The sequence below is a fragment of the Haemaphysalis longicornis genome, unplaced genomic scaffold, assembly GCF_048455015.1.
Source record: "Haemaphysalis longicornis isolate Haplotype H1 unplaced genomic scaffold, Haemaphysalis longicornis Haplotype H1 scaffold_33, whole genome shotgun sequence".
Lineage (NCBI taxonomy): Eukaryota > Metazoa > Arthropoda > Arachnida > Ixodida > Ixodidae > Haemaphysalis > Haemaphysalis longicornis.
The window spans coordinates 3,347,070-3,361,202 of NW_027526346.1; positions in this window are offsets into that span (position 1 = coordinate 3,347,070).

The window sequence follows — 14,133 nt, forward strand, 5'->3', positions numbered from 1 at the left end:
GAGATATCGAGAATGCCCATCCAACGATGCCGTCGGATGTCAAGCATGTTGTTTTACAGAACCGAAACCGAAACTTGTTTGAATGCTAACCTTGGACATCGTCCAATCAAAGTGCACCTCCTCCTGTCGTCACAGCCTTTAGTTGGGGCGGCCGCCACAGACCACGCATGGTAGTTTTTATTCTTTCCCGCTTTATAAAATAATTACCTACTTATCAACCGGATAAACGATGAAAAGTGTGGTAATTTGAGCCAGTCTACGCAGCGCTAGCAAAACCTGGAGCTTGACAAATTCACTTCAGTGTCCCTTTAAAGTGCTGTTTCGGGTTCGCCAGGCCATTAAGCATTGATGAAATCAATAAAGAAGGAACATAAAATTTTGGTGTCAGTACTTCTTTAAGTCCTGCGGCTAACAGCCTTACGGCATGCAGATAAACGTCGTTCTCAGTGTACGTGGAGCTGTGGGTAACGGCTGTCGACGTCCACCTCAGAACATGACCTTCGGCCCAGATACGTTGCGTCACCACCTCCCTTGCTGCACATCACCCGTTAACGGAGGGAACCTAAGGGAGCTGTCGAAAAGTTTCGCCAGGAAGCGTTTTAATTTTTAACACAAAAGTGTTTTATTTCGGAGTACACAAACCTCACCGACGTCATACCCGCCACGGAAATGCCATCACCAGGAAAGGTTCCTTTGAAGGGACAGTGAAGTGAATTTGTCAAGCTCCCGTTCTTGCTTGCACAGCGTAGACTGGCTCAAATTAACACACTTTTCATCGTTTATCCTGTTGGTAAGTCGGTAATTATTTCACAAAGCTCGAAAGAAGAAAAACTACCATGCGTGGTTTGTGGCGGCCGCACCAACTAAAGGCTGTGACGACAGGAGGAGATGCACCTTAACTGGACGATGCCGAAGGTTAGCATTCAAACAAGTTTCGGTTTCGGTTCTGTAAAACATGCTTGACATCCGACGGCATCGTTGGATGGACATTCTCGATATCTCAGTAATCGTCGTACCGCGCTTCTGCCATGATGTTGGCTGTAAAATGCCTAAGGACGGCTTCCAGGACGGCTTGGAATCATAGCAATCACTAGCCGAGGCCTACGCAGTGGATGAACGCTATCCGCGTCACCGCAGACGCTCCAATGCCATGCGCTTTTGCCCCATATCTAGAGCTTGCATCTCTCATGCCTGTATCGTAAAACGCGTGTTCGCACAAGGCCAAGGGTCTGCTGATTCGGGCTTGTGCCCACTGGCCGCAAGCAGTCGGTGCTTATGGCAACAGCACGCCAATGAGAACTCGCTAGCGTGTCAGTGTCAGTCTGCGCGCGTTCTGCGAACTGGGTCGTGGAGCAGTGAACGTTACGGCCCAAAAATGGTGAACTCAGTATAGAAAACATCGGCCGAAAACGATAAAATCGACCCACAAAAAAAAAAAAAAAAAGAACGTACCCGGGGTTTCAAACTTGTAACTTCCGGAATAATATTCCTAGCGCTCGAGACCACTCGGCCACGGGCCAGCGCTGTTAACGTTGGAAAAGATAAGGTATATAATGTATAACCAGTGTGCACTTTTATTTAGTTTTAGTATTTCAAGCAGCTTAGGTGACTATTTGTTGTATAGCGCTCGTGCAGTAAGCGTCCCCCAAATTTCTACAATATCTCACGTCTAGCAATTGCATTTCTTAGGTGGAAAAGCGTTCGTAGATGTGTGGTCGTGCTGATGACCGCAGTGCTTGTCCTCCCAGCGCAAAAAAAGTGATTTGTGCTCTCTAGTTTTACGCTGTACGGTAAAAGTATCAGTTGATTTTATTTCCTTAGTACCTATATTGACTTCGCTGACTCTTCTCCCGCCTTCAAGTGGCCTTAGATTTTCCTACTAGCGTACCAGTCAGCGAAGCGTCGAATCTGCGCTTGTGCAGCGTTTGTGTGGAGTGACCTTGACTTGGAGCTAGATACAGTGCACAAAATAACAAAGTAAAGAAAGGCACATCCTTCCATTCACAAACGGGTCGTGGCTTCGCTTCAACTGAGCGAACGAATTGCGACGACCCGTCGGCGGCCGGCGGACTAAACGCGGGGCCGACTGACTCTGCCGGAAGGTCGGCGAGCCGTGCAGTAGCTCAGTGAATGGTCAAGCCAAGTCATCTCCTCCTGAAGTCACACGAAAACGCCACATAAAATGGGCGAGGATGCAGAGAGGGGGACAGGATTTTCTAATTGGGTTTTCTACTAAATAGATTCGCGTCAACGCGCTCAGAATGTTCGAAACATGGCCTATGGACTCCGGACTACAATTTGCGCTAGTAATCCCGCCATGTTTACAAATCACTTCAGTGTCCCTTTGACGCCGTGGCACCAGGATTCGATCCCACGATCACTCAGGCCCCAACGAGAGGTGAGAAACGCTCTGCCAACTGGGCCATAAGTCAAGCCCGGGTAGCTGTACGAACGCACCTTACGTCCTTCCCTCTAACTTGTCCATTGAGATGGCCGGTGGTGCCATCTAGGAGAGGTGAAGCGAAGTAGTGCGTCATGACGCTAATCAGCGCCGATAGTTGGCTCCTTGATAGGGAAGTGTATATTAGCGGACGAGACAAAGGGTTCCACCTATTTCTCCCCTTCCCCCTTTCGTCCATCTTTACTTCAATAAAGTTTATTCAGTCAGTATATTAACGTAAGCTGCTGTGTTTATCCGTCCGCCGCCTATTCTGCGGAGATGATGGCTCCGTGCACGCTGAAGGAATAACTTATTCCTCCACGGTGGCCCCGTGTAAAAAAAACTGTTGCATTGAGGCAGGAAGGCAACGACGCCGACTGGTGAATGTCGCTCTCCTGACTGCTTGGTGCGTCAAGAGACACGCCAGCGGGAAGTGGAACGCGTTCACTCATTCACAATCCAATTGAGCTACGAACTCTGCAGTAGAACAGAAAGTTGAGCTAGTTGGATCTGATTCATGTTTAAAGCACGGTCAAACGATACACAAGAAGAGGACAACACGAGCGCTGTCTATCAACTGTTTATTCAATAAAAACGCACACACACATGTATACTCGATCGTTCATTCACACAACACATGCGCAAGTTAACTTTTGTTATTATGCATTACCATCCCGCATGACCCTAAATTGCTGCATCCAAAAATTTAACTTCATTTTCCTGTAGTGTTATGGATGGCTGGGCGACACACACGTTTTCTGATTTCCGTATTTTGTAAGCTTCAACGATGAGGCGGCGCATCTCATCTTTGTGCGCATATTACTGCGGTCGCACCCCTACAAGCTGGGTGGCACCCGTTGGAGGCTTTACAATGTAGTGCAAGATTCGAGTTCGGCGTTCCTTTCGTGGAATTCTCATGCTCGCGCAGTGTCACATTTAAGCAGCGACCGTTTTGACCGATGTAGTGCTTTCCGCAGTCCAACGGAATGTTGTACACAACACCTTTCGTGTACTCTACATACGGGTCCCGGTGCTTGACGACGCATTCGTCAGGATCTTTGCACTCCCCACCTATTTTACTAGCAACGCTTCAGCAGATCCTCACAAGCTTGTTCCGAGCCGTAAACACAACGTCGACGCCATAGCCCGCAGCGACCTTTTTCAGACGATGCGAAATGTTTGTATGTAGGGCACCACCGCCATCTTCTTTCTACCCTCCGGCTTCTCCCTGCAGGGCGGCCACTTATTCAATCGCTTCAATTTCCCTAACAGTCACTCTGAAATTGAAGCAAGCAATGTCGTAGGAAAACCCGCTTGTGTCAGCCTCCGGACTTGCACTTCGAAACTTACGTCCATCATGTGCACACACGACGTGTTAATTGAGGCCTTTAGGCACGACATGGCTACGCCTTGTTTAACTAACTTCGAATGGTTAGAAGAGAAGCTCAGCAACTGCTTTTCTGATCTCGGCGCATACGACTAGCAAACGTGGTCTCGTTCAAACTGTCCGTCTGTCTGTCTGTGACTCGATTCAACCACCCGGCCAAAGTAAAATTGATATTACGCAATAGTCTTATATACTCACACCCACATGTAAACGTCTAAACCCGGTTTATATGTTCATACTTGTCAACTTTGTTGAACAAGACAAGACATTACGCAAATACAAGACAGGAAATTAGTACACAAGGGATATTTACTGTGTTCCTTTATTAAAAAATTCATGGATGCTTGGTTTTTCGATAGCAAATGATTTTTTACATCTACTGCAGTAAATTGCCGCCTCCTGGCGGCATACGAAAAATCACGCGGCAACAGCAACGAAAGGTTCCACTAGCTAGGTTCCACGTTTTGCTTGGAACGCACGTGGAGCACGGCCACGCGGCTCTATAAACATTCTAGTCGGCCGCCTCCAATCACGTGCGTCTCCGCCGTACTGCAGCGCTGGCATCGAGGAACCCGGCCTGTAGCAGTGGAACGCGGTAAATTCAAATCGCCTTGCGCAAACCTTTAGTGTGTTTACCTTATAATGAGCGCGGCGGTACAGGAGCAGCATGATAGGTGAGCGGGAAAGCCAAGGGGGGGGGGGGGGCATTTCCTTGGCAAATGTCTACAAAGACTATCGTCTTTTGACGACATTTGCAACGAAAGGAGCAGATACGCGGCCAATTTTTTTCATTATGAAGTTCAAGCTTTTTCCACTCCTTTTAAACAACTCCAGAACATGCTTGGGGCGCATTTCTTTCCTTGGATCCACAATCACCACATAGTCGTCGACAAAACGGAAGGCCTTATCCGCAATGCCTTTCATCTGCTCGTGCACGCTCCTGTCAACCTTGGCTAGAAACATGTCGCTAAGGATTGGAGCCACTCTTGCCAACCGTTGCATATGTCCGATTTTTGCTCTGCCTGTCGCGTTCCACAAGCTGAGCTCGTCGCAACGCAAGCGTCTGCCATACACGCCACGGAACACGACCGAAGTGGTCGCCGTTTGCCGAAGCGACCAACCAGCACGACATCGCTCGCCAAGCATACCCGCAAGACTGCTGCCGACTCGTAAATCATACTCCTTTCGCTGTAGCAGACAGTCACTTCACCAAATGATTCGCTGACAACCCGTTCGGTGTCGTTCGCATGGTTCGCGAGCGCCTGGGGTTTCAATCGAATCGACGCAATGCTCCGGTGCGTGTAATCCAGTGTCTAATGTTGATGCGTCTAACGGTGCCATACCAACGCAATATAAATAGCGATGCGCAAGTTCATATTGATGCGCAATAAACATTCAAATGCTCCTGTGAAGGCACATTTCACTCTCGTGCGTTATCGATTCCTATGAAAGAGGGATCAACCACCTTTTTTAGCACTTCACCCACGATCATCCTCATCGTCAGAGAAAGTTGGCTTCCCTGCACGCGTTTTCGCGTACGGACATCATCAGTGAGTGGCTGAAAGCTTCTCCTTAAAACGGCGGCGCCCGTGAACCACCGCACTGAAAACAAATGTCACGTAATGCGAACTGACCAATGATCATGGCGGCGGAACCGAACAATAAGAGAAAAGAGTGCCGATACTCTGTACCAGTGGCACCAGCCGAGCGCAAGCGACAAGCCCGCCGAGACGACCAGAAACATTTCATACCCTACGCCATCACCATTTGTAGTGATTTACAACAGCTTTGCTGGACATTCACTCTCGCATAGCGGGATTGCGACCAATTGTTTTTTTTTTTTTCTTTCACTTCACCCACGATCATTCCCCCGCATCGTCAGAGGAAGTTGGCTTTCCTGCACGGCGTATTCACGTACAACGGCATCAGTGAATTAAACAGCCAGTTATAATGTAAAATTTAAACATATAAAAGTGAATTGCAGAGAGCTTGGTATAGAAACGATAGACGGCGCGCAAGCCCAAAATTCGGGTTCACTTCGAGCGGCCCGCCAATTTTAAATGCAGAGCATTTCAGTAACTCACGATGTCACCCGCGTTGGCGTCCGTAGTCCGCATCGCTCCCCCTACACTATATAAAAAAATAATACTTGCCGGCGCCAGTTTTCGATCCAACGACTCTGCGGGCGGAACGCAAGTTACATGGTACTCTACCAACTGAGCCACAAAGCCGACACAGAACGGGAGGTTACGAACGTGCCTTATATCCTTGACTCATTCAACCGTCGGCCACAGGTGCGCCCTCTCCCCCGCGTCCTCCTCGCCTTCTCTCCGCTCGCAACGCCCTCTCTCGCCGCGTTCGGTTCGGGCGCACAACAGGTGGGGACGTGCGCAACACCCTCTCTCGCCGCGTTAGGTTCGCGCGCAAGAACAGGTGGGGGCGCTCGCATCGCGCTCTCTCGCCGCGGTCGGTTCGCGCTTAAAGCGCTGGACACATGTACGACTGGTACACGCGATTCGCATGCGACTGATCGTTACGATTGATCGTTAGGACCCGTTTTGGCGTCGATCGCAGGTCGGAGGAGGCTCACGACGTGCGTCTGGCAAGCCAGATGCAGTCGTGCCATCGTTGCAATCGTCGTGAGGCCACAGCCAATGAGAGCCCGCTGAGCCCCAACCCCCCGCAACCGGCGTGCGTTGCTCTGGTCGGCTCGGGTGTTGGAAACTCTAGGCTTAGCATCCTGGCGGATATTTGATTGCCGCTATCTGTGTAACTGCGAATGACAATCCGTAACACAACTTTTCACCACACTATCATCCCTTTTCTCGCATAAGCTACTTCTTTTTAGCGATCAGATTGATTCAGAAGAGCAGCGACAAGCGCGGTTGCTACCGTGGTCTGCGCCGGTTCGAGCCGCTGAGTGTGCCGAGTTGGCAGGCGCGACCGGCGTGTGCGCGGACTGTTTCCGAAGGCAGAAAACACTTCGCGATTGCCTGCTTTATCAATTTCTTGCGAACAAACGCGCGGAATCTACAAATTCAGCTCAGCGATCGTCGTGGTTGAACATCTGCGTAGCCTGTTTCGATGTTTCCGCGCAGGTATTGCCATCTCTCGACCGGTCGGCGCACCGTCCGCCGCGCGCCGCGGGGGCCGGTCAGCGTATACGTTTGCATCGCGGCAGATATCTGATCGCCGCTTTTAAAATAAGCCCTGATAACAATCCCAAGCACAATTTTTCACCACAATAACACCTACTTTCTCGCATGTGGAACTTTTTAGCGATCAGATTGATTCAGAAGAGCAGCGACAAGCGCGGTTGCTACCGTGGTCTGCGCCGGTTCGAGCCGCTGAGTGTGCCGAGCTGGCAGGCGCGACCGGCGTGTGCGCGGACTGTTTCCGAAGGCAGAAAACACTTCGCGATTGCCTGCTTTATCAATTTCTTGCCAACAAACGCGCGGAATCTACAAATTCAGCTCAGCGATCGTCGTGGTTGAACATCTGCGTAGCCTGTTTCGATGTTTCCGCGCAGGTATTGCCATCTCTCGACCGGTCGGCGCACCGTCCGCCGCGCGCCGCGGGGGCCGGTCAGCGTATACGTTTGCATCGCGGCAGATATCTGATCGCCGCTTTTAAAATAAGCCCTGATAACAATCCCAAGCACAATTTTGCACCACACTAACACCTACTTTCTCGCATGTGGAACTTCATTTTAACGATCAGATTGATTCAGAAGATCAGCGACAAGCGGTTGCTACCGTGGTCTGCGCCGGTTCGAGCTGCTGAGTGTCCGAGCTGGCAGGTGCGGCCGGCGTGTGCGCGAACTGTTTCCGAAGGCAGGAAACGCTTCAAGATTGCCTGCTTTATCCATTTTTTGCGATTAAACGCGCGGAATCTACAAATTCAGCTCAGCGATAGTCGTAGTTGACCATGGAGCAAAAACGGTGGGCGGAGCGACGCCGACGACGCATCGCATGCACGCATCGGGTCATGTGTCTCAAATTCACGCTTACGACTAGTCGTGGTGACAGTCGTAACGATTAGTCGCATGCGAATCGCGTGTACAAATCGTACATGTGTCCAGCGCTTAAACCACATATGTCGTTCGCGCGCGCTGCGGTCGTTAACATCTGTGGCGTAATCGTGACGTCAGCATCACGCGTTCGTGTGGTGGCGATTTCGGCGCTATTCGCCCCGAGCGCGAACACAGTCGGCCCCTGGCGGCGGCGGGACGAACCGCTCCTAGTGTGGATGGCGCTCTCGCGTCGTCTGCTTTTTCACGTTGCGTGCGGCGCAAGGCGCGTGCTGCACACGACAAAACAACCAATATGTGTGCTCGTTTGGCAGTAAGCGATGACATAGTTACCTCTGCTTGCGCATTTCCTCTATAAACGCAAGAATCAGCGGCCGTTGCGGGTTAATGCGCTTGTTTAATTCCTAGAAACATCTTCGCCCTGGTCACCGCTTGAGTGTGAAACGTGTTATAAACATTGCTTCCACACATTGCACTTTTCGTATTGTTGAGTGCAGTCGTTTGCCGTTTCGGGAACGTCGAAGGGTGCTTTTTGAAGGTGGCGTGGTGATTATTTAAAGGATAAAAGTTTAGTACGCGAAACGGGTAAAAAGCGACAAGACCTGTGCATACGCGTGCAAATTCCACACCCTTGTAAAATTTGCGCTGTGTCCTTATAGAAAGAAGAAACAAACAAAAACATTTACACTGCACACGACCCATGCGCTATCGCCCATACATTACCGGACACGTATTTTACACCCGCAAGCGCCTGTGTGATCGTGTTCTTCCCGTACCTTTTCTAAAATAAATACCATTTTTGGACAGTCGTTGTTTATACTGAGGAGGAGGAATAAACGTTTATTCAACTGTATGGAGTTGCTAATTTTATGTATTATTTAAAATACGTTTCTATGAATGTGCAAGGGTATTTAGGGGAGATTTCTAGGTAAAATTCAGCAGTTGTGAGCAGTTGTGTCATGTGGCATTTCGTGCGTCATTTTCATATATATCATTTACAAATCCCGACATGAATCACCTTGTTCAGAAACTTACTCAGCATAACCAAATGCGTAATATGGTCACGTCTTAACCTCCTAAGGTGGACATAAGTTTAAAGAAAGAGGAGAAAACGTCTAATATAATGCACGTTGTTGCCCACATGTGTGAGAGGTGTGCCATGACTCGCTGTTTTTTTTTTTTTTTTACCACAATGCTTGCTTTCAATACAATTTTGAAAAAGGCGAGCCACAAATCCTGAACTATCCCGGCCCAAGGGGGGTTAATCAGTTATGAAAATACGTACTGCTTTTTCACCGCTACAGAACACGACGCCTAGTGTAGTTTCGATTGTAAGTAATACTGATAACCATAGTTTGGCTTTTCGCGTTACATGCGTTCTCTTCTCGCTGCTCTTGCAACGTTGGCAGGACCCCCCTCCCCCCCCCCCCCCTTCCCGAAAAAACACTAAATGTACAGAATTTCATTTTTTAACCAATCTTCAAGAATTAAATGCCAAGACAAAGGCGATATTCAGTTTACAAAACAAAGTAGTTACCGGGAACCCGTTGCGCTGATTCGCAACGAGAAATAAAAAGGAAATGTTTTACTACATCTGCAACAGCGCCACTTCATTTATTGCCATCGTAAGCGACCTTATACGCAAGCGACCTTATACGGGTTCGTAAGCGACCTTACACGCAAGAATGCAAACACATCTCGCTGTTGCCGGCACGTGTTAGATTTTAAAAGGAACGCAAATGGTCAACAGAGCAGCCGTAACAGAAAAACTGTGCTTACTGTGAGGTCCCAGAAGCTTGGTTTGCACACTGTAAACCTGCTTGTCACTTTGAGAAAACCTAGCTAAACATGAGATGTTGATTGTTCTACGTGCGTTGACAATTCAATTTGCAAGTTCACTTGCGACGAAAGCCGTAAATAAGTGATCAGAAACCGTTATTCATCAAACCTTCCTTCAGAGCCGTTAAAATTTCATTGAAAAGACCCGTTAGAGCGGTTACATTTGTATGTCTGGGCTGATCAAAATTCAGTAATTTTATGTTGCCTTTTGAACACACAAAAAATATCGTAAGCTCTTAGAAAGAATTTCGGGGCAGTTAAGTAATGTTACCATTTCAGGGCACCCCACAAATGCAAGAATGCGTCATGCTACCAGTGAAAGCGATTGAGATTGCCGTTGTAAACTGCATTTCAGAGATCGAGGCTTCCTGATTTGTTTTTATTTATGCTTTTATTGAAGGCTCAAAGCCATAGCCTAAAAAGATCGAGCTTGCTACGAGCCACAGCGTACAAGTTCATTGTCCCAATTACGGCCATTCTGAGATTCCCGATGAGTCGTCGCTTTTTTTGGCGTAGTAATGAAAACTGACTGCCGCTTCCATGCTATACATTGAACGTTGAGGAACCGAACTACAGCATACCACTCTTTTTTGCACCTTTAGTGCGCACATACGGCGGGAAAAAGGCCCGAAGCGCGCCCACAGTGTGCATCCTTACGGGCCGCTCAGCGGAGCATCCACACTAGCAGCGCGACGCTGTCGCCACCTACATGTCGAGCTCGCGGCGAATAACACTCTCTCGCGAGGGGCATTGGATTGGATTGGATTCGATTGGATTGGCTTGGATTGGTTTGGATTTGGATTGGATTAAAGTGGATTGTGTTGGATTGTGTTGCGTCATAGCCGCTCCACGTGGCGTCATAGCCGCGGCAGGGGGTTCACGGCACGTTTCACCATCGACTTCATCGACAATGTCTACGCTGGAAGACAACAATTACAACAACAACAACCAATACGTAATCCATACGACTTGCAGGCCCCCCCCCCCCCCCCCCCCCCGCAGAAATGCTCTGCATTTGATCGTGCCCATCGCGAGGGGGATGTTTTTCAAGTCCGGCGTCGACCGGGTCGAGTTGACCAAATCCGCGCGGTTTAAACCATTTGAACGCTATTAGTATCATTTCATAAGCTGCGTGCAGCCCAGTGGGGGCTACATTGTTCTCAACACTCCGCTCAACATGTTTAACACACCGTGACATTCTACAAATGGCCTGCTAGGAAAAGCGAGTGTTAGGCGTTAGGACCTTGCGGTTCCCTTTGCCAGGAAGGAGGACACGGGAAAATTCTTTTCCTATTTGTCCCGTTTCTCCAGCCGGCCACGTAGAATGTTGCTGCACGCAAAGTTTGAAATTATCTACAGTGTATGGCGCCACTCGAGCCGACGGCGTACTGCAGAAGGCGTTTGCGTGAACAGGAACTGCGCATGCAAGAAAGTGGCATTTCATTACAATTTAATAGCTATATGTACAACAGTTTGTGCCTTTGATAAAGCGGCTATGTTCCTTGATCGACACTAATTGCAAACGAAGAGCCGCACCACACGCTGTCGATCGCCAGCGGCTTGTTGTCGCCGTCGGACTTGCCGTCGCACCGCCCATCTAGGCACCTTCGTCGTAACCGTCGACCTACCAGCGTCGGCCACAGGAAAGACCTTCAATATCAGGAACGGGTAAACCAGCGGTGTTCGGAGCTATTTCTTTCCCGGCAGACGCACCGATAGGCGATGCATGCTTACGCCGCTGAGAAGCTTAATTCGCCTTGTGCCCGTCGTCGCCGCAGTACACGCTTCCACGAAGCGATGCGATGCGATGAGGCTTTGAGGGGGGGGGGGGGGGGGGGAGGTAGGAGGAAAAGGCTCGAAACTGTCTGGCGAAGGTTGCCGACTTCCACGAAGCCCAAGGTTGGCTGCAGCTTGATTTCTCTTTCCACTCGTACACGAAGTTCGTCTCGAATAGGACTGGTGAAGATAGTCCAGGACATCTGAAAAAAAAAAAATATCCTTGCATTCACGCTTCAGTATACCTGACCTGCGCGACTGTTGCGATATATAGGTTGGTGCGGGCATTACCCCTGGCCCAAACAACGCATTAACATCGTAGGGACAACCTTGCGACGTCCCGAGTGGGAGGTCAGAGGCATCTTGCAAATATAGCCTCAAAAAGTCCCGGCAAGCTGCCACTGCCACCTCCGAAGTGGAAAAAGAAAAGGCATCGATATGACTTGCAAAATATAGTTGGCAAATGGGTTTTTCTTGGGACATCACATGACCTTTAAAACGTCTTTGGAGGGTCAGATATTTATTGTAAATTTATTTCGATTGCATGAAGCAAGGCCCACCGCGAGACTGGCTACGCGGCAAAGCGTATTTGCATGCAGAGAAATTACAACACGAAACCAGCGAAAGAAAGCTGAAGTACAACAAGTGCCATAAGGGCTCGAAGACGATGCAATGCGATACGCCGCTGTTGTACTCACGGGGTCGATAGTTGGTGTCTTCCGCTTCGGGTTCGGCGGCATCCGGGCGAAGGCCAGGGCACAGCATTTCTCTCGTTGCTTGAGCACGGTGGTCCTGACGCGTTTTGCCCATTTTCTTTTGCCGATTGCCGAGGGAACGTCAGGCGTTGCTCGAGGCCTTGCTTTTCAACGGTGAGTGTAGCGCCGGAACGGAAACCTGTCTTGTGCGACTCAGCGAATGCCGACATGGCGTTAGCGCAAGGATCGACGCTGCAGCAGCTATGGTCGCACGACGGGTGGCACTGGCGGTTCTGTCTCCGTGGTTCGGCGCAACGCCGACGCCACCTCAGACAGCATCATGACACTAACCCTCCTTGTGATTGGGCGCTTCATACAGCTGACCAGGTGGCGTTCGTTGATTAGTTGGTTGGTTGTGGATAATGATGATTACCCATAAAAGAATGAGGCATACCCACTCGGGAGGGATGGGTTTTATTTGCCAAATAGTGCATGCCTTGAAAATGGTGAAATTTATTATATTAACATAATTGACAGTTAAAACTACTCGGAGGAAAGCTCGATAAGCCTTCGGGGAGTTGACGGCTGCTGAATATGTCCGGCACGTCAACTAGAGGGTGGTTAGGGGGGTAAGTGACGGGGGGGGTAGGGGTGTGTGTGTGGGGGGGGGGGGGGGGGGGGCGAGTGGCTGTGGAGCATAGCGAGGTGGCGGAAGTGGAGAGAATAAACAGGTTTATTGCGCAAACCAAATTAAGAGGTGTCTCACCTCAGGCACCTCGCTGTAACCTCTAACGGAATAAAGAAAATTACATCATCTTCCCGTGGGGAACCATGAGGAGGATGCGAAGCATCACAGGTGTTCCGTGTAGGTTCCATTGTGTTGCCGTTATGCTGTTTCATTTATCGGAGTACGAATGGGAACGTAGTGTGAACCCCCATGTAGAGACAGAGAAATGTAGAGAAATGTAAGACAGCGAAGAGACCGACACCGGCGTTACCTGATCGAACACCTCCTGGTTCTCGTCTTTCTTTATTGCGTGCTCACGCTCCTACCCCGCTGCCCGCCCTCTTCGTCCTCTTCTCTGGTTGAGCTGCAAGGCGCGTGGCGCTTCCCGCCACAGCTTTCCAACGGGAAATTCAACATCCTCCTCTAAAGTTTTCAGTTCGTCGTTTCCGCTGACGTTCAGCTTCGCGTGCCTTCGTTGTATCAGTAGCTTCTTGACGTAGTTTGAATGAGTGAAGGACATAAGGCGCGTTCGTAGCACTTGCTCGTGTCTCGGTTTTGTAGCGCACAATAAAGAAACAAAATCGGTTTTGTAGCGCAGTGGGAAGAGCCCGTTGAGGCCAGAGAGTCGTGGGATCGAAACCGGGCGCCGCCAACTATTACTTCTTTTTTTATAGTGTAGGGGGAGAGGTGCGGGTGGACGGATGACGGACGACGGACGACAGAGCCGAGAGAAAGAGATGCTTCGCATCTAAAAAAAATTTCGCCATCAACCCTTCGTGGTGTAAACACAACGTGGTCACTGTGGATACAGACCTCTCGCTGTCCCGCAACGAGCAAGCGCTGGTGCAGGCTATTCTCCTGTCACTGCGAACCGACTCCTGTGTGCAAATGCAGATGAGCGCCGTTTGGGTCGCCTCCTTTCTGCGCAAGCGCTGAAGCCACGAGCTGCCTTGAACCGAAAGAAACCGGGGCGTGCCAGGGAGGATTGTAGGTCACGTGCGCTAGTAGGGCAGACTTGCGCTGGCCTCTCGTGCGTTTTGGGAGCGGTGGCTTTACCACGATTATACCCTGGGAGTGATAGGGGCCCGTACTAGGCGGGGCCACTTTGTAACGGTGAGGGCGGGGGGGGGGGGGGGGGGGGGCAGCCGACAAAGGTGCGTCAGGGTACGCTGTTGTCACGTCTAGTAATGAGTGTGACTTGAATGGTGGGAGGGGGGGCATACATGTGTACATGTATGC